The sequence below is a fragment of the Calonectris borealis genome, chromosome 4 (assembly GCF_964195595.1).
Source record: "Calonectris borealis chromosome 4, bCalBor7.hap1.2, whole genome shotgun sequence".
In the NCBI taxonomy this organism is placed as follows: Eukaryota; Metazoa; Chordata; class Aves; order Procellariiformes; family Procellariidae; genus Calonectris; species Calonectris borealis.
The window spans coordinates 79,771,024-79,791,317 of NC_134315.1; the positions used below are offsets into that span (position 1 = coordinate 79,771,024).

A 20,294-nucleotide genomic window follows, 5' to 3' on the forward strand; every position below is an offset into this window, starting at 1 on the left:
GATATTAGTACTCATCCAGAAATTCAGATATTAATTGTCTGTTCTCTGGCTATGTAGCCATCTATTAAAAAATATAGTCAGTGACACAAGCCTTTTTGTGACCTTTCCGATCCATAAGGATCTAGTCTTTGCCTTCCATCTCTAAACCTGCCACTATTTAAAATTATATTTATAGTTTTAAATGTCTATGTTTTGTCAGCTCTATCTGAAAACAGTCAGTTTCCAGCTTTAAATCAACACCTCTGGAAACAAAGATATGGCCTGTCAATCAGCCTGTAGATCCTGTTTCGTACAAGGAATCAAGGCCTGTGCTGGAATAACTCTATTTATAGAATCATAGAGTCATAGAATCATTAAGGTTGGAAAAGACCTCCAAGATCATCGAGTCCAACCGTCAACTCGACATCACCATGCCCACTAAACCATGTCCCTAAGCGCCACATCTACATGTCTTTTAAATACTTCCAGGGATGGTGACTCAACCGCTTCCCTGGGCAGCCTGTTCCAAGGCCTGACCACTCTTTCAGTAAAGAAATTTCTCCTAATGTCCAATCTAAACTTCCCTTGGCGCAACTTGAGGCCATTTCCTCTTGTCCTATCGCTGGTTACTTGGGAGAAGAGACCAACACCCACCTCGCTACAACCTCCTTCCAGGTAGTTGTAGAGCACGATGTAGTCCCCTCAGCCTCCTCCTCTCCAGGCTAAACAGTCCCAGTTCCCTCAGCCGCTCCCCATCAGACTTGTGCTCCAGGCCCTTCCTCAGCTTCGTTGCCCTTCTCTGGACACGCTCCAGCACCTCCATGTCCTTCTTGTAGTGAGGGGCCCAAAACTGAACACAGTATTCGAGGTGCGGCCTCACCAGTGCCGAGTACAGGGGCACGATCACCTCCCTGCTCCTGCTGGCCACACGACTTTAGATACAGGCCAGGGTGCCGTTGGCCTTCTTGGCCACCTGGGCACACTGCCGGCTCATGTTCAGCCGGCTGTCAACCAGCACCCCCAGGTCCTTTTCCTCTGGACAGCTTTCCAAAGATTTAAGATGCCTTGAACTGCATCATGGTTTGGAAGCTAAGTCATGACTGCAACTTGTAGGCCGTATGCTTAAAATAGTGAGGGAATCTGAAGAAAAAAGGCAAAAAACTCGCCAAAACCTACTAAAACCATAATAAAGTTAGACCACTTGTTTTACTGGTTGATAAATCTAGGCTCGTTGAAGTTAGCATGTACTTGTGTGTTGTTAATATCTATATGAACATGTCATTCAGCTCTTGTGCTTGAAAACCCAGAGTGAGCTCATGGAATTACTACCCATATAACAGTTTATCTGTTGTGTAGACAGATCTAATGCGTAATAGCTTTCTGTTACATGGTTAACATGCAACTCCTATTTTAACTCCAGAATAACAATGCTGTCTTCAGCAAGAAAGCAAAAGTCTTCACAGCTATTACCTTGCCAGCTCTTCCACATACTTTGAGCAGTGTTTGGAACACTACAACTAAATTTGTCTAAAATTAATCTCTTTAATACTGTGTTTGTGAAGATCATTGGTGACATACGGATATTGGAGATCATAACATGCTTCAGATAGACAGCTGGGAAAATCTAAGGTCAGAAGGTATTTTGTTTTCCTGGCCCACATGTCAGGGTAACAAAACAGGGCAGGCTGCAGTTGGTTATCAGACTTTGTGCCCATACATGAGGAAAACCGAATGACCTTTGTGTTCTTAGTTTCCTCTTTGAATATGTATATAAAGAGAAAGTAGTTCTCAGTAGATAGAGAGATAGAGATGAGCAGACAGGAAAGAGTCATCAGATCTTCAGAAAGGGAATTTGAGCCACTCGCAGATTTAACTGAGTAATGGTGGCATAGTTTAGGAGTTCCTTGAGAGCTTTTCAAAACCATATAATTAAGAACTGTTCTTGCCTAGAACTCCAGTCTGGGCTTTGTGTCCACATAGATCCATTGGAAATACCAGGTTCTGGTCTAAATTGAAGGCCCGGCATTTTTGGCAGGCCAGAGCTCAAGCTTAAGGATTTACTTTTAAGCAAGCTGGGTTATATACTCTTGAGATAAGTGTCATAGACTGGAGTTTGAGTGACATGACTTACCTGTGTAGGAGTAGTCTGTATACAGACTCTCAAAATCCACGATGGCTGTATACATTTTACTCTTAGAAAGGGCCTTTTTAGAGCTGGTATACCAAATTCTAGTCTGTTTTCATTAGCCATGCCTCTATTTGAGTATGAGACTGCTGCACCATGTGGCTCAAGCTATTTGCATCTGTGCTGCCTGGAGATGAGTCTGCATCAGGCTGATACCAGTTCTCATCCCCTCCATACTGAATTTCTCCACCAGACAAGCTAGTTTCCTTCACACTCAGTCGTAGTAAAAGCCACAATGTAAAACCTTCAGATAGGGCAAATTCATCAGGAGTGTGAGATCCAACCCCTCCCTAGCTCCTCTGAATGTATGGGCATGCAATAAGGAGCCTTGCCTTTAGAGCGTGTTAGATGCTAAAGCTGGAGTGCTGTGACTTTAGCTAATATAAATATAGATAGTGTAAGTACAGTAAAATATAGTTTTCTATATTTTACCTTTAAAGTCGCTGTGTCCCATTCTTTGGGGAGTGTATGCAGAATTTGCACAGTAACACTAGTGAGACCATGCAAATGTCTGTTAATTAATTGTGTTGAACAAAGATGCTTCTAAGCTGTCTCCCGAATGCTTTTCCTGAGAGGAAGCTTTGAATAATGAAGTATCTTTGGCTTGCAAGGTATTTCCTGTCACCAAATTGTTCCCAGTAGCAGGATAATGATATTGGAAATTTGGTGGTTCAGCGCACTCTTTTCTGCTTCTGTTCTTAAGGGGAGGGTCCTAGACACATCCACTGTTGTAGAAATGGCTTTCATGTCTGTCTGTAAAGCTAATTATATTTCTAAATGGGCTTTAAAATGAGAAAATACATCATCAGCGAGATCAAAGGAGAAATGAGTTAATACGTTTTGTTATTTAATGTTCTTTAGTGTCTGATGCAATTCTTGAACTGTTGGATTAAATCTAAAAAATCTTTCCAGAAGGTGAGGTAGAATGTTACTCTTCGAGTTCTTGTGAGTGCTGCCATTGATTATCACCAAGATCATAATTAGAAAAGTTGAATAGTGGTATAATATTATGGTAGGGTTGATGGCAAAATATGTGATACAGGATGTTAAGCTACATAAAGTGAAGGTACTTTTTAACTTTAAAACCCATTGATCTAGTTGCCCGAAAGGTTCTGGCTTTACTTACCAACCCACAGCTAAAGGAAAATTTTAATCATGGTTTACTCGTGTAAAAGTTCATGGGACATTCTTGCAGAGGGGTGATGGTACCATCTAGTTATTGGTTTACTTATTGTTTGTCTCCAGTCAGTCCTCCTGTTACACTGTACATGTGAAATCACACTTCTTGAGTGCACTGGTTCAGTTTGGTAACTGTCGTCTTCTCCTTCTCATAATGTTCTCTTCATCCTATATTCAACAAATGCAGTTTGGTACAACTTCTTATACATATTGTTGTGGGAGGGTTAAAGAACATGTTTGACCATTTATATATTGACGGAGCACTTGTGCCATTTGGAACCAGAGAGCAGACTGATCTCAGTGAAAAGAAAAGCCTGCTCAAATTCCCAGGAGCTTTGCCTAATGTACTGGTGTATCATCTTGCTAGTGGTTGCCTTTCTCTGGCAGAAATCCAAAGTTAGCAGCTGAAGAAGGGATGAGATAATGACCTCTGAAATATTGATCTGGTATGCTGGCGACGCAGCAAATTTCCCAATAGTGAGCTTGGGTACAAGACTTAGTCTGTTATTCATTTCGTACAACACATCTAGAGTATAGCCTGGCTATGGATTGTACTTTTTGGGGTGTACTACTGCATACTTGTAGTTGATGTGTCAAAACTAAAATGATGTGCTGCTAAAAAATTTTCTTTTTTACTGGTGCTGCTGGTTGACAAGGAGAGGAATGATGCTGTTGCCTCTCAGTAGTGTGGCTGTGCATTGTCTGCTCTATTTCCATTCCCCTTTTCTTCTTGCCCTGCTTGAATAGTGACTGGCTTTGCTTCCTGGCTTATTTTTAAATCCTAACCAACTTTGATCTCTCCATGAACATCGTAGCTATGTTTTCATTTCTTCTTTCCTACTGCTCCCTGTGCAGAGAGATAATTGAATTGTCAATGCTTCTTTAGGATTGAGAAAATAATGCATCTTTACTGAGTGCTTTCATATATAGGTAGCATCAAAGTCTTTTAACTACAGTATAGCTTATGGTCTGGAGAAAAGAATTTCTGTGATGATAAGGTTAAGGGAGAATAAATAGAGAATAAAAATGTCTGTATTATCTGCTACTGCACAATTCGAGGCAACATTGGAAGTACTACAATAGGCAGTCCTTGTGGTAAGCATATCCACTGCCTAATCTTCGGCTGAACTCTTGTCACTGATACAGCAGTGGAACTGCTATATACTTGCACTATTGGCATGGCCTTAAGACCATGCACTAGGTGTTTCAGTGGAAAAAATGGCACATTCCTTATACCAAAAGTGCAATCAAAGGACAGGTAAATGAAAGGTAAAAAGCAAAAAAACTGCCATCTGAAAGTACTTATCTTCTGGTGGTGCTAAGATAATAATAGGGTATATCCACACTGTTACAGAGAGAACAGCATTTCTAGCCTAGACTTGTGGCTGCTGGTAGAAGGCAGCAAAGGTATGTGAGAAGTAACTAAAAACTTAAGCACTTTCAGACCTGCAATTCAGTTTCTTTAATAAAAAAAAAGACTGCATAAAGTGAGATAACTGTATGAGGAAGATAGTGAACAGGTATGCCTGAACCATATCAGCAACTGCCATCCTTTAGGAAGAAGAGTTGCAGGTCCCTGGAGGCAAATGGAGGGAAAAAGAGAGGAGGCAGAAACAGAGGATGGGGTGCTGGAGTCAGGAGACTGTCTTCAGCTCTAAAATACATTCATACGGCTTTAACTGGAAACTAGAACAAACTTAACATACTGTTAAGTGGTTTAGGAATGAACTGTTTTAAATTTCTCAGACAAAATCTGTAGTGCCATGGCAAGTCCTGTAGAAAAAGCATGTTACATCAGTGTGATTACAAGTTTCCCTAACAGAGTTAATCTTTTTGGGAGAGAACTCAAACACACAATGTTCCATAATCATTAATTGCATACTCCTGATTTGAGTCACCATACTGACTCTTCCATTAATATAGTCAGAGCAGATATCGGAACATATAATTACTTGTGTTTATCCTTTTAAAACACTGACACAACACTTGATTTTTTTTTCTAGGCCTCTGACACAGAGCGCCATGTTCTGACTTAATGGAAATCAACATTAGCTATCCAGAGGCGTGTTGAGACCACTTTCCAAACTTCTGGATGTAACTTAAAGAGCGTTTGGAGTTTGGAAAGTGGTGTGCTGATGTGGACACTCTTTTCAATTGCAGGTGGCAGTGTGGAACTGAGGTTCCAGACTCAGACCAGGATTGGAGGAACAGCCCAAACTTGGGCATTTTTGCTGTGATGAGCAAGGATGTCAGCTGGCAAACAAGCACCGTTCTTGGAGTGGGTTATGCTGGCAGAGCCCCAGGGCCTAATGTGGGGTAGGCCTGCTTACTGTTTGCTGCATTTCAATAGTGGAAACTAGTGGGAGAACGAGTGTGTGGATCCAGGCTGTGCTATGGTGGCTAATAGTTTGTAATTTTAAGCTGTGAGATCAGTTAGGATAAAATTTGCTCTGGCTTATTTATCCATGCTGGAGGTTGGATGGGCCATCCCTCAGTCTTGACAGGAGTTGGGGTTGAAGGCTCCAGAGCCAAGACTATAATTGGCTCTAGCACAGATACTGCGGTCAATGCTGAGAGGCCAACTTACTGTCTCTGGTTAAAGCAGAATTGTTGCCAAGTTAAGGACTCGTTTGGTTTGAGTTCTTCTAACTTGAGGACAGTTTGAGGGTTTCAGTGCTACTCATTACTTCTAACTCACTCCTATAATTCTGGGCAAAGGGACAGGAGAGCAGAGCAATGTTCACACTGAGCAAGCTTGCATTCAGCCATGGTTAAATGGGTCCCAAGTTTAATAGATGGTTCCTTGCTTTGCCTCAACTGCTCTGGGCTTTTGTGAAGTTTGGAGCTGTCCTGAGGTTTGTCTCAGGAGAACTGAGGCGGGCTTGTGAGTTTCAGCTGCAGCTAGTTTTCCTGTACCTTGGGTCTGTAAAATAAGTCGCATAATCTAGGATTAACTAATTTCTCAGAAGTTGTTTATGAATGAGTTTTGAGGCAGATTTGCAAGTCCCAGCTATGACTGATTACAGAGCATGCAGAACCATTAGGCTGAGTCTGATAAGTCGCAGTTTTCTGCTAGGACAATTTTTGGCTGCCCTTTGGCACAGACCTGAGCAATAGTAGAGGGTGCATCATCCCAGGAACATCACTGGGAGCTTCAGATCACTTTTGGCATCTTCCTTGCTGTGGGTCAAAGGTAGCAAGGAAGAGAAGAGTCTATTTGAATAAGAAAATAGACTTTATTACCAGCTGGGAAGTTACCCAGTGCTGTGATAAGAACAGTGCTGAGATGTGAAAATCTTTCTGTCTTGGTGGGAGGATGGTGAGTTTGGAGGAAAAGAGTTTGCTGGAGATCTTTGTACATTCCTCAGTTTAGTCCAAAGCATGTTTCTGTAATTTGATGGTTTGGCCTGTGACCTGCCTTTCAGACTAAGCAATGTTTTGGGGGGCACAGGAGGAGTGTGGGGTTTTTTTGGGGTGGCGGGGGTGGGGGGATGACTGTTGTCTTAATTAGTGACATACAGGCCATAAATCCATCCTACTAGCAGGCAAATGAGCCACTCGGCTACTAGTGTGCACTTAGTCAAACCCACTCATTCCTAGCTTCATATCCTGTATCAATTACTCTGTCCTGTGTGGCTCCCCCATCTCGTTTTCACTCCATTGGTCATCTGCCCAAATTTCCTTGAAGTGGAGGGACGGGGAACAGGCAGAGAGGGAAAGGAGGGAGGGAGGAAGGGTTCTCATTATAAATCTAGATATGAGATGACATATTTAATCCTTAGAGCAAAACTACTCCAGTGACAGTTAATATGAAATCGTTATTCAGTCTCCTCAGTCCATTCCCTGAAATGGTATTGTTTATGACAATCCCTTAACATTATGTCATGAGTTTGCAAATATACAAGCATGGCATATGATCATCCTCCCAAAAGGAATAGCAAAGGCCGCAAGAAGAAACAAATGCCGTCTTGCAGGTTTCTGTTTCAGTGAGGGCTGTAGCTATCACTGTCAGTGATGTCAAGGTTATACTGAAATGTGTGCCCAGTGATGTATTTCTTGCCACTTGCCTCACTGCCGAGGCAGCAATTCAGTCAACACCAGAAGGATCATGAAGAGGTAACTAGAAGCTTTGCCTCACTTCCAATGGAGAAAGCAGTGGCACTGTGTTTATTATGAGAGCTTTCTGTGTGTACAATGCTCAGTACAATTGGGCCAGATCTCAAATTAAAGGGTAGGGGGGCTTTTGGGACTGCATTAGCACAAATGAATCAGATTGTTCAAAGAAACCAAATAACACAAGCATCTGTTAAATGCAGCATCTAGATAATATACATTAAACATTTATTGTATTATGCACAAATAGAGGCCAATGCCTAATCTTCAAAGGAAAGCACAAACCTCCAAGTCATTGGAGAGGTGTGAATCAAACAGTGGCCCAAACTCAGCTGAGAGCTCAATCCAGGGCCTGAGTTCCAGCTCCCATTACTCTCGGTCATCTTTAGCTGGACTGTTCAACTAAATAAAACTTACAGTTAGACTAAAGAAAATGGTCCTCTGTGAAAGCTGGTAGCTTTATTTACCAGGATTTCACATTGAACTCCACTGTGTTGTTCTCTCTTCAACTATTTCTGTTGCTTTCACTTCTCAAAATAAGTCAGCTAGACTCAAGCTTCTCTACCTCCCTGGAAAGTTCTCTACTGACCAAATTTCAGAATTGCCTATTTCACTGTTTCACCCAAATTTCACTATTCCCTGATATTTCTCTACTTGCCTGATTCCTCGTATCTTAGACAGTTCATGGACAAATTTGTATTGGCTAATGGCTTTAGCAATGAAATAGAGTTGCAGACAAATTTCCCAGGACTCACTATTTAAACAAACAAAAAAGCATGCAAACTCAGTTATCAGTCTTCTAACTTACTTAGCACCCATCACACTTAGGTTATGATGTTTTGAAACAACCTTTTAAAACTGAGGGCAGTATCAGGCCAAACCATCTTGGTGCGTAGAAAGGAAAGCTCTGCCAAACCGTGTGAATGTTTTGTGAATGCCGATACATAGATTCACATAGAGGCCTTCCAGTGTCGCCTGGCTGCTGTTCTGGACAGCTACTTTTTTGCAACTCATCGGGGAATTTGAATGTTCAGCAGCCTCACCTCTCCCTGGTGACTCAAATAAAGCTGGCCAGGAAAGCAGCAATGACGGCTCAGAGGGTGAATATACACCAAGGATATCCATGCTTACCAGGGGAGGTCAGTGGTCTACTTCTGGTTTGCTCTCCCAACAGAGGAGGCAGGGTTTCTGTGCTTGTGCAGGGGGCCCTAATGAGGGGGAAAATGGTGGCTGGAGACTCTTAAGAGATGTTTCCAAAGCCTCCAGAGAACTAGGAGACAAAAGTATTCCCTCTGTGGGCTTTGCCACTTGCCCGATAACAACACTGCGCAAATTTAGACCTGTGCTTTTAATCAAACAATTAAAGCCCATAATCTAACATGAAGATTTCCTTATCTGAGCCTCAGGTTTTTTAGGCTTAGAATATATTCAGAATCTACCTTAGTTTAATTTGATCAAGCTTTAAAATAGTCATAGTTGAATTGATGCAAACTGTCACATAAAATTCTTCCTTCTTTTTCAGTGGCTTAGTCTGAAATGGCAAAGATACTTATAAATGGCAAAGATAATTATAAAATAAATAGGAATAAGCATGTCTGTTGCAAAGATTTACTTTGTCACCCCCTCAATCCTTGCACCCATTTGTCAATTTGTGCATGTTTCATAAAATTGATATGGAGATTAGTATTCATGAGCTCTTAAATAAAATACTGTGTAGGACTATATATCAGAAGTCTAGTGTGGGACCAACCAGAGTAAAAATGAAGTATCTTGCAAATAGAGCATGAGACTTGCCCTGGAAATGAAGGCTGAAAGATCCTCTCTCAAGGTAGGCTAGAACCATATACCCATCTCCTCATTTGTATTTTAAGATCAGTACTCACTTGTATTGTTAATTTGGAAATAACAGCACTTTCAATTTCACGTTAAATATGCTGCCAGGGGAATATTACAGTGATAGAAGAAAAACTTTTTTGGCATGGCAGATGGATACTTGTCAGAACATTGAGGAAATGCTGTTTTACTCAGACTAACTGTGGAAGCTGAGCCAGATTTCTGGCTCCCATGTCAATAGTCCATCTGTGGCTCTTGCCCTTGCACAGTTGTGTCTGAGCAAGTCTGACACAGGTGCTGAGCTCTGATTAATACTCCTGGACTTAGTGCTCCAAAGAATTAGACCTCCTATTCTTACAGTCCCCAATTCAGGCATGCTGGCAGAGTTGGCTTTTTCTGCTCCTGACTTTAAGAGCAAGTTGTCAGCATCTTCAAAAACTGAACCAAGAGGATGTGTGTTCCCCCTGCCCTTTCCTTTCTGTGTATTCCCAAGAGGAATGTCTGGCTGAGAACTGGAGAAACTGCTACACTGACGTGCGAGATTTCTCTTTGCTTGTTTTCATCTGTCCTTCTGTCCTCAATGCAAGCGTTGGGCTTAACTCAGGGTATCTTGCCCAGTCAGGCAGTCTGGGAAAGGCTGGCAGTTGTGTACAAGGGCGGGAGGGGGGAAAGAAAGGGTGTTATTTTTGCAGAGTTGTAAATCTAGCACCTTTTGCCAATGCTGCATTCTTTTTTTTTTTATTGCTTGTTTCTAAGAAGCTATTGCTGCAACAGCACTGGCAGCAAACAAAATCTTATTTACTTAAAGTTCATGACAGGACAGGTCGTGCATTTTGCACATTTGTGGGACACTTGTAAAGGAAATACAGAGCACGCTTTCCAAAAGCTTCAGCTTGAAATGCAACAGTTTCCATGCTGCCTGGAGCTTCAATGTCAAAGAGATTTCTATTTTTAGAGATTCTACTCAAAGAGCTATATAAGGCTGTGCTGGGGAGACCATTACTTTTTTATAATATATGAGAATACTTGTTACTCAGCGGGGGAGAAAAATTCTGTGTAAAACTGGAAAACACAAACATATTCTGACTTGGATGTCTTTTGGGGGGAGAGGGAACTGAGATGAGAACTGAAGACCCAGTATTTGGATTCTAATATTCTAATTTCTCTCAAGTTCTTGAAACAATTGCTTTAGCCATTAAAAATGTCAGAGAAGGCTCTTTATCGTGAGTGATGATGCAAGAGGGAAGAGAGAGTTCCAAGCACAGTCTGATGCCAAAAGGCAACTTACTATGCTAACAGGTGACAACACTGGGAAAACCCAACAAATTACTGTCATATCCTTCATGGGAAACTAGGTAAAACTTAATTCTACAGATTCAGTCTTTCCAACTACAGTTTTCATAGTTATCCCGAGTACAAAGTGCACCTAAACTGATTGGGTGCTGCAGGAAATCAGACAGAGTGGCAGGTGGGCTAAGAATAGTAGTCACAGTTAATGGCAGAAGAATGGAGCAATGTCTGAAACGCTGGCTTGCTAGGGAGCCACCTTCTGAAGCCTATTTTTTCCTCACATAGAATCATCCAGCAAACGCATAACTCTGTTACCCTTAATCCCTATTTTTGTATGAGTAGATAGGAAAAAGGTCTGAACAGAATTGATTAAACCTGTGTTCTCAATTAACTTTCTCAATGTCATTTCTACTGCAGTTTTAAGAGGAACCACTTGGCTTCCTGGAAATAATTTGTCTATGAAGCAGGGGAGACTTTCTGGTCTAGTTGAACTTTCAGAGGCAGCCCAGGTAACATTGGTTTTAGGAGCTGTTGCCAATGTTAACACAGCAGTTGGGGCCAATATGGTTTTGCTTGAGTAAGGACTAGATGAAGTAACAGAGCTAAATTAAGGACATCAGGTCCATTTCTGGTGTAGTCTGACACGGCTCCTGCGATGAATTTTAAATTGGAGGCAGGACTGAACTGATGCTGGTCTTGACTTGTCTTGGGTTTCTACTTCTGCTTTTATATTGTCTAGCTAGCTGTGACATAGCCTGTTTCAGGTGAATAAAATTATGAGCAGCTAGATTATCTGAATTAAGGGTGAAAAAACACAGCAAGTGGAAGTGATGTCTGCATTCCGGTAACATAAGGAAAGACAGCAGTCTTGTGTCATGCAGAAGATAAGACAGGACAGACTAGCTGGTGGCAAAGCAGAAGCATAGACAGCAATTGCCAAATAGTCGGAATCTGGGAAATTCCTTCATCCACCCAATGCACTGAACCAGGAATAGCAGGAGAAATAATGCTCTACTTTGACGTTTGTTATTCAGAAAAAAAAATTATTGACATTGAAATGTGCATTTAGAATGCTTTTGAATACACTGAGATACTAGTTCTGGTTTATTATTAAAAGTACGAGAAGTAGTTCAAGTATTTTGGGGAACTACCGCTCTAGCCAAACTATTGTGCACACAGGTATCTTTGCAGATATATTGGTGAAATCAGCTTTATATACTAACTATATTGCTTCTGAATATAGGGCAGGAACAGAACAATTGGATGGCCTAAGTGGCATTGTGGGCGTTTGTTATGTTGTAAATAGAGGGACCGCACATAAAGGAAGTAAGTTAGAAAGAGATCTGTTAGCTGAAGAGGGGGAGGTGAACTGTACCAGCTCCCTCTGCTTTTGAACAAAGCAACAGTGCCCCGTAGCGGCAAATGGGCAAGAACTCGAGTGCTTTTTTTGGTGCAAACGTGCCAGAACAGTGTACTGTTACTTTGTCGTTAGAACATCTAGGAGCCGGATGCAAGCTATAAAAATTTTAAGATAATTGAAGGAATTGTAAGGGATTAATGATGATAAACTTAAGGAACTTGGTCATAACTCTACAATATGGTTCTGCTAAAGGCCTTTTGCAATGTCATGTTCGTTCTTGGAGTAGTGCCACAAAAACCAGCTCCTCATCCTTCCCAGTCTGTGTCGAAGCAACTAACTCTGCTTTGAGCTGAAACTTTCTTCTCCCTCTCTCTGAAGTGTTTCTATACCTTCTCTTGCCTCACTCAGAAAGCACCCAAGAAATCTTCCCATGGCAGTCCCCTCTTCCTTCCTAAATGTCACCAGTAGTGCTGGCTTACTCTGCACCAAAGACATGTTCCTAATTTGATCCACTTTGCAGCTGTCTCAGGCAGGAGTCCCAGGCTGCCTCTCCCTGGTTCCTGAACAGTTTCCTTCAGGGATTAAACAAATCTCTACACTGTTTCCCAAACAAGTAACTGGTTGACGTTTTAGAGGTTAATTCTGACTTTTGTTGGCTATGCATTCAGATGTCAATGAACTTTATCCTTGTCGTTTTTATTAATAAATCTAGCAATTTTACAATATTGAAAAGACATTTGTTAAAATGTTGTACCTCTGGTCAGTCAGTTGTATTAATGTATTCTCAATTAACTCTATTAGTGTGATTTCCACTGAAAGGTTCATGCTCTACTTGTAATATACTCTTCTGCACCTGCATTTGTTTTCATTTTGTTAGCTGTTGTACAGAGGGAGATTAGAACTGGTAATTGCTAAATAAATAAAAACTTCCATTTGATCAACACTAACTGTTTAATAACAACATAAATCTATTACACACAGTGTTTCCATTTGTAAAATGTAAATACAAATACATTAATATACAGATGCCTAGTCCAAAGCAATAATAAAGGACTATAAGCTCCAAGGTTAACTTTTGGACCAGTGAAAGGGAAGTCTTAATTGAGGTAAGCTCTCTTTTGTTTGTTTACAGCAAGGTATATGAACTTGCATCATTTGAGCTTTTTCCCCTACATCGGCTGCGTATGTTGAAGAAAAAAGTTGAAAGAGCTGAAAACAAGGAGACATCACTTCAGACCTGAAATTTTAGTCATCATTGATTGATCATCTAAAATGGTGGGTACAAGAATACATATTTGACGATTCAAATTGGCTTATCTTTTATTTGCAAACTTATTTTATATAAACTTCAAAATTTGATTGAATACCATTAGAAACTGACTCTGCAATTTTTTTCTTTAACTTTATTGTAATGTCTATCTCTCATGCACCTCTAGATAAGCATGCTTCTGTTTTCAGTGCATAGTATTCTCCAGTCGTGTCAGACAATAACATATTCTGCAAATTAAAAGGAAAAAAGTCTTTAAAGGATATAGTGAGGGAGGTGGAAAACCCAAGCTGTTCTATAAGATTCTCTGAAAAAAGCAGCCTCTTCTTACTGAAATGCTGCTGTAGGAGACAAATAAGATTAAGCAACACCATTATGCTGTAAACAAACACCATCAGTCTGTAAGTCATGATTGTACAATGATTTCATCAGGCCTCCTCTAAATAGCTGAAGGTTAACTCAGCAGCACAAAATGCATAATGTCACAGAAAACAGCTGTATCGTGTGTGTGTTTGTGTAAGCCTGAATTTAGTTAAGGATAAAGATTTGTTTGAAAAGCCACTGGCTTCCAAAATATTTATAAATATATTCCTGATCCTGGAGTCCTTTTGTATAGCTGCTTCAGAAACATATTTGCCATAGTACTTGTTCTGAGAGTCCAAAACAAGAAGTGAAACAAACTGGGTAAAAGAAATGAGACTGAGGGGAAAATGCTAAATAATTATTTTTCTATTAGAGTACTTCTAAGTTTGGAAGAAGCAACTGTCTAGGCAATGCTTGTAATTCTTTTATTATTTAATCAATATTTTGATATTTAAGATACTAGAATGGTGGGAACAATGTAATGTGGGCAGGTGAGCATTTAAAAAAAAAAAAGAAAGAAAAAAAAAAACAAGGGTAGTAGTCAATATACAGTCCCCAGTAGGAGTAGTGTATATCCTGTTGCCCAGAAAGGTGAAGCTCAAAACTTTCCACAGTTGCTCTGAATTAGCTAGCCTCAATATCAAGGAAGACTACTCCACTTTTATGAGGCCAGCCTTATAAGTGTGTTACTTGAGCATCTTATACTTGGTAGTCTCGCTACAACCAGACTGTAACAGCTCCCTTTCACTCCTCAAGTATTCACCCTTTCAAAATTCTTGTCTCAGATTAAATAAAGATTTCTGATAACTTCTTGAATAGCATGAAAATTTCTTTTGAGAAGAGCAGAAGAGTCTTTAGGGGTTTGTATCCTGGATTTTTTTTCCCACCCCTCTCCCCTCCAATGTCTGACTTCAATATGGTCTTTAATGACTTCCTTTTGGTAGTGTGTGTTTGCATGTGATCATATGTGTTTGTCATTAAAACTATATATGTAAACATCATATGTAATGAGCACCAGGTATGTGTGGGAATTTGTTTGCCTTTCACCCCACTATCCTTGCTTTCCTGTGATATGGCAAAAACTACAAAAAAATTATATGGGATTATCATAAAGCAAACATATAAAACCATAGCTGACACTATTAAAATTGCACTTTAACTAGTTTAACTTCTATCTCTAGCTTTAGAAAGTTGGTATGTTTTCTTAAGTATGGTAACCATTCTTTTCTTTTTAATATGGTGGTCATATTCCTTTAAAGAAAAACTATACATCAGAACTGTACACACACAGGATAGATTTTTCTGAGATTTTACTGAAGAGTTGACTTGCATGTTTAGCCATGCAAATACTAAATGTTTGGACAGGGCATCAAAATTTCCTTATATGGAGGAAGGTATTTTTTATTCTGAGAACTATGTTAGAAACCATTCAGTAGTGTGTCAGCAGAAATAGCTGGCTACTGTCTGTGTGGCACAATCCTCAGGGTGGGGAGTTTCCTCTATGTGTCTTTGACAGCACCAAGATAATAATGGTAATAACAGTTGTGTGTAGGTGATCATGGCCATGGTGGCTTTGGCCACAATAGGGTCACTGTGTATGATAGTAAATTTTTATTAAAAAAGTGTCAGTATATAGATTTCCATGTTAGAGGTCTGGATGCAAACCATGTATGCTGTAACTGATGGGAGGACAATAACTGCTCTTGACTGGGCTCTTTAGGGAGGTCTTGTGTCAAAATAGAAAGTAATTAAAGTAGCTGATGGTGATGATGAAAATAGCTGAAACTGTCATTCACCAGCCACATGTACAGCTAAGACAGAGTAATGTCTAGGGAAGAGGCCATGCGTTTTACTAAGACAGTAAAAACAGTATTTGGAGAGGGAGGAAAGACGGATAGCTACCTAGCAGGGAATGGGCACTGTTCAATATGAGTGAGTAAAGACAGTATGCCAAATACTGTCTGAACGTGGCTGCTTAAGAAGCAGCATCGGTGAGGACTCTTATAGAACACAGCGTATGATAGTTGCTTAAAATGGAAGCTATTTTTACAAAAAAATGCACAAAACCAACCCTCAGTGTAGAGTATTTCCTGAGGATTATTAATTGGCTGGTGTTAGCTGCCTGTCTTCCTCATCAGTTTCTCTTACTGTGATCCCCAGAACATCTTAAGCTGCAGTGTGACACTACTTGTATATTTTGAACAGAGGGAGAAGTGCTCAACAAGCTGTTGAATTGGGATTTGCATATTTGCAATGTGAAATTACGCTATTAGAATAGGTGTGATGATATTGTCACCAGCTGCTATCTTGAGATAAAAATATATTTGCCATTTTCACCTTGTTACTGTTATACATCTCAGGAGTTCAGTGACCTAAGTACCATTACATTATACCATTACATCTTAAATACATCAAATATTTATATACAAGTCCCATTTTCTTCAGTACAGTCTATGCTGTGCTGAAAATACTAAACACAGTTCAAAAGCTGCTTGCACTTTTAAAATCTGGATCTATGTATCATGTTGATCACCACCAGAAGGCCCAAATATCTCTTTGAACAAGCTAGCTTAGGTATTAAAAATAGGATGGTGGGATTCGATATTGGCATTCAACCTCAAGTTATATTACCTTATAGTAAGGTGAGATATTATGCTATTTCAGTGGGTTTTGAAGAGCTTATCCAGAGCTGGAGCATATACTTTCCATTGTACTATATGGACACACCTGAAGTCTTGGTTTCAGATGTCGACATCTGATTAGTTGTCTAGGTACCTTTATAGTCAAAGATGACTAGATCTCACTTTAAGTAAACATCCATGTTTCATCAAATGAATGTATTGACTTCATTTACTGTTAGGTCTGAAGTCAGGGTGGGGTTTTAAACACTAAATGTTACTGAAGATCCAAGACTCTGCGTGTCTCAATTTCTTGATAATTACTGATCTTTTTTTTTTTACTCCTGTTGCTTGGGTGCACATACATACTGTGCTCTTTGTACAAAGCAGTATAATGTAGTTAAAACATTTTACTTTAATGAAATAATAACACAGACGTTCACTCTAATTGCATGTTACTTTAATGGAAAGCTTTACTACTAGTACAAAGTTTAATTCTGCTCAAGAAGCAGGTGAGACTACTATTTTCTTATTAACAGGTTTTCCAAGGCAGGTTGTGTTACAGTTGGCTTCTTGAGAAGTTAAGTTGTTCCCTAATGGCTTTGCTCTCATCTCAAGCAGTAGAGGGCAGTGAATCCACTACACAGAAAAATGAAAATGTCTCATCATAGGAAAATATTATTCTCTTTCCTTATAATCATACTTCCTAGTCATTCCCTATCAGAAATGGCCACTGTGGGGCACATGTAAAGTAAATTACAAATCTGTGTAGGTATCATGATTTTTTTTTTACTTAATAGATCCAATACAGGCACAATTAGGTAAACTACGATTATTTTTTAAATAACTGTTACTTGCAGACCAGAGTACTGTTTGCTACCTGTATACGTAGTTTAAAACCGTCCTACGAATTTTTAGTTGTTGTCTTGATATGTTGCAAAAGGGAACAGAGAAACAAGGCAGAGGGGGAAAAAGAAAGGGAGATAAGGCCAAAATTAAAACACAGACATTCTCCCCAAAACTACTGAGTTTAAACCTCAATTTTCCAAAGAGGAATATTTTGATATGAAACATTCAAGGAGCTATATTAAAAGCCATAGTAAAATAATGGCTGATGGAGGTATAGCACATTCATATTGCACATTAAAAGTATTACTATTTATTCTGTCAGTATCATTTTCACATTTCTTAATATCATTTTTACAGTCTCTTTAGACTAACAGTAAGAATCAAAAGTTTGATCTAGTTGAGATAGGGACTTTTTTTTCCTTTTTTTGTCCTCACTAAGTCCATTCTGATACAGCATCTTTTTGTGCTTCTCTGTCGTCTTATATGTTATTTGATATGGGGACATAAGGGTTTTAACGAAATCTCTCTAGGCAGGAAAAAATCCCCATGGGATTGAAAATTGGCTATTATCATTAATGACAGATCTCCTGTGAGTTTCTGTATTTCCTTACACAAAGCATACCACACTTTATTGCAACAAGATTCCATTTTTGATTAGAAAGCTATTAATGTTGTGCTCATAGACACCAGGGAAGGATTTTTCTTACAAGCCTTTCAAAGCATTTATCATTATTGTCTGGCTGCACTTTGCAAGGTTAGATCTGTTAGAAAATGGTATGTTTTGTTAAAAAAAGTAACATTCTACATTCAAACAGTATTATAGACTTATGTCCTGCATCCCCTTCTATGACTTTTTTCATTAATAGTTCAGTGAAGCAAGAGTATACACATGAAATTGGCTAATGAGAGCCCACTGGGTGTGATTGTTGGCATTATAAAAGAGCCACATTGAAAATGATCTGGAAAACAGAAGACAAAACCTGAAATGATATAATTCATTACGGTAATGCAAACTGCTCCACTTGGGAAAGAGAAATGGAATTTAAAAAAACAAGTGTCTTGCTGACAGCTGAACACCAGTTCAGCTGCTAAGGTTCTGGAGGACGTTTAGTGTGCTTCTAAACTAAATAAGGGAAGACTGAGGCGGGAGATAGGTGGTAGGGTTTTTTGTTGTTTGTTGGGTTTTTTTTCCTTAAGAAAAGAGGGAAACATGATCCTGGGCCATATTAATAGGATAGCTCAATCTGTAGAACATGGGAGGTAATTATTCATCTTTATTTGGCGCTGTGAGTACTCTGTCAAGTTCAGAAAGATGTGGGCAAATTGGACAGGGTCCAAAGTAGATCAGCAAGTATGCTAAAAGAGTTAGAAAGCATGACCTATGAGGAAGCTGTGGAGGAATTTAGTGTATTCAGTCTTTCTCTTTTGGAGGAAAAAAAAGACAAGGAGGTTAGAGATGGGAGGGAGGACTTAACCTCTTCACAGCAGGAAACTATTATAAAGAAGGCAGTACAATTGCCTTGTTTGTAGGCTAAAACCAGCAAGAAATCAGCTTTACAGCAAAGAAAATTTAAGCTTAGACATTCAATATTTCCGAGGATGATGAAAGATTTTGCTAAATTATAGGTCCTGGAAACTCCTTCACTGGAGGATTTAGAAGAGTTTAAGCAAATTTCTGTCAGGAATTGCCTAGACTTATTTAATCCTCAGGGCTAAAAGCTGGTTTTCAGTGGTTGTCAAGTGAATTTATACTCTGGCTACAAGTCCTAATTCATGATGACTGAGTTCTTGACAAAGTCCAATTGCAAGAGGTCATAAGCATAGTTGGTAGATATGGGGTGGTTTTGGCTCGAATCAGTGGAGTATGGAATCTCTCAAGGTACAGGCAGCCCCATGCATCTATGATCAATGCTAGCAACCGTCTAAAAAACTTATGGGAAAGGGATAAAAACAGCCAGGAGGCCAGTCTACAGGACCTTACCAAATCTGTAGTTGCCACAGTAACTGAAAAGGCCCATACAAACATGTCCTCAATTGTACTCTAAACACAGCCTTGTTTCATCTTAAAAATATTTTTGAGAGAAAGAGCGGCTGTAACATGAATCCTTGAAAATGACAGCCAAAGCAGGACCACTTTACCTGTGTGTCTGAGAAAATAGCATAATAGAAGATAAATGCATTCCTTCCTAGAATAACTTAGCACAGAGGTCCTTACACTCCATGAGGTCCAGACTGATTTTACAGAAGAGGGCAGCAGCCACAGAAGAGAGTGTATTTTATGATCTCTCCCATTCTTTCTGGGTCAATGCAGGAAGCTATTTTCTGTGCTAGAGACGATTCTGCAGTCATCTTGGAAAGATTACTCCACTTGCATTAGCAAGCCTGTTGATGACTATAACAAGGTCTGGTTATGAAAAGAAAGACTCATAGCTCCCAGTGCCTTTATCAGTACCTTTCATCTAGACTCATCTGGCAAAAATGATTTGAGATCACTTTTGCTATTGGGAATGTAATTACCTTCTAAAGTATGGCTAAGATGAGTTAAGTGGCAGAATGATTCAATGAACAAGTGCTTCATTTCTTTCCTGACCCAAGTTCATATCTAATATAGAGAATCTGGAGTGATTTTGACGTCAGCCTAATCCCCTGCAGATGCTCGTTCACCTTGCATCTGGAGAGTACTTCAGCATTATGGGTCATCTCTATTGAAGAGGCCCTACATGCTAAAAAAGCAGATCAAGACTGAAATATTGAGGAGAAAACAGGCACACACAAAAAACTTTTCAGAAGTCTCTTCTTGTTACTGTATTTATGCAGTGAGATGTAAGAAGAAACCAAAATGCTTCCTGGCATGGGTAATGCAAGGTCATTAACTATTTCATTTAGCACTGCTGTCTATTCACTTAACCAATTACTGCATCTGGACTTGCTCTGAGAAGCATTGTGTCACAACAGCAGCACTGGCTTCCTATTTAGACTGTCTAGTGCCAAAATGGCATGACATTTTCTAAAAGATTAATGATACTTGTAGTCAATGCATACGTATAAACTAGAACTTCAGCTCTGAGGAATAAGTTCAGGAATGTTATGTACTGGCCCTCCAGTATGTACAGATACATGTGGACCATGAAATGCTAAATTCTTTCCCTACAATTAATTATGACTAATGTAGAGATTTATGCTTCATCTAACTCTGTTCTCCAGGTTTTCCTTAAACTCCTGTTAGGGAAAGGTATAGAATCTATGTATTTAGAAGAA

The 20,294-nt window shown here is 39.6% G+C and overlaps 1 protein-coding gene and 1 long non-coding RNA gene across 2 annotated transcripts in view; one reads left to right on the top strand and one right to left on the bottom strand.

Moving 5' to 3' along the window:
* Positions 1-20,294, top strand: part of LOC142082259 (uncharacterized) — a 150,618-nt gene that overhangs the window by 95,133 nt on the left and 35,191 nt on the right. The window contains exon 8 of the long non-coding RNA XR_012673632.1: positions 13,072-13,214. This is a non-coding gene — a long non-coding RNA (uncharacterized LOC142082259). The remainder of the gene's footprint in view (positions 1-13,071; positions 13,215-20,294) is intronic.
* The window catches only part of SYNPO2 (synaptopodin 2), a 95,914-nt gene that overhangs the window by 37,428 nt on the left and 38,192 nt on the right, over positions 1-20,294 (bottom strand). The gene's annotated exons all lie outside the window — the stretch shown is intronic.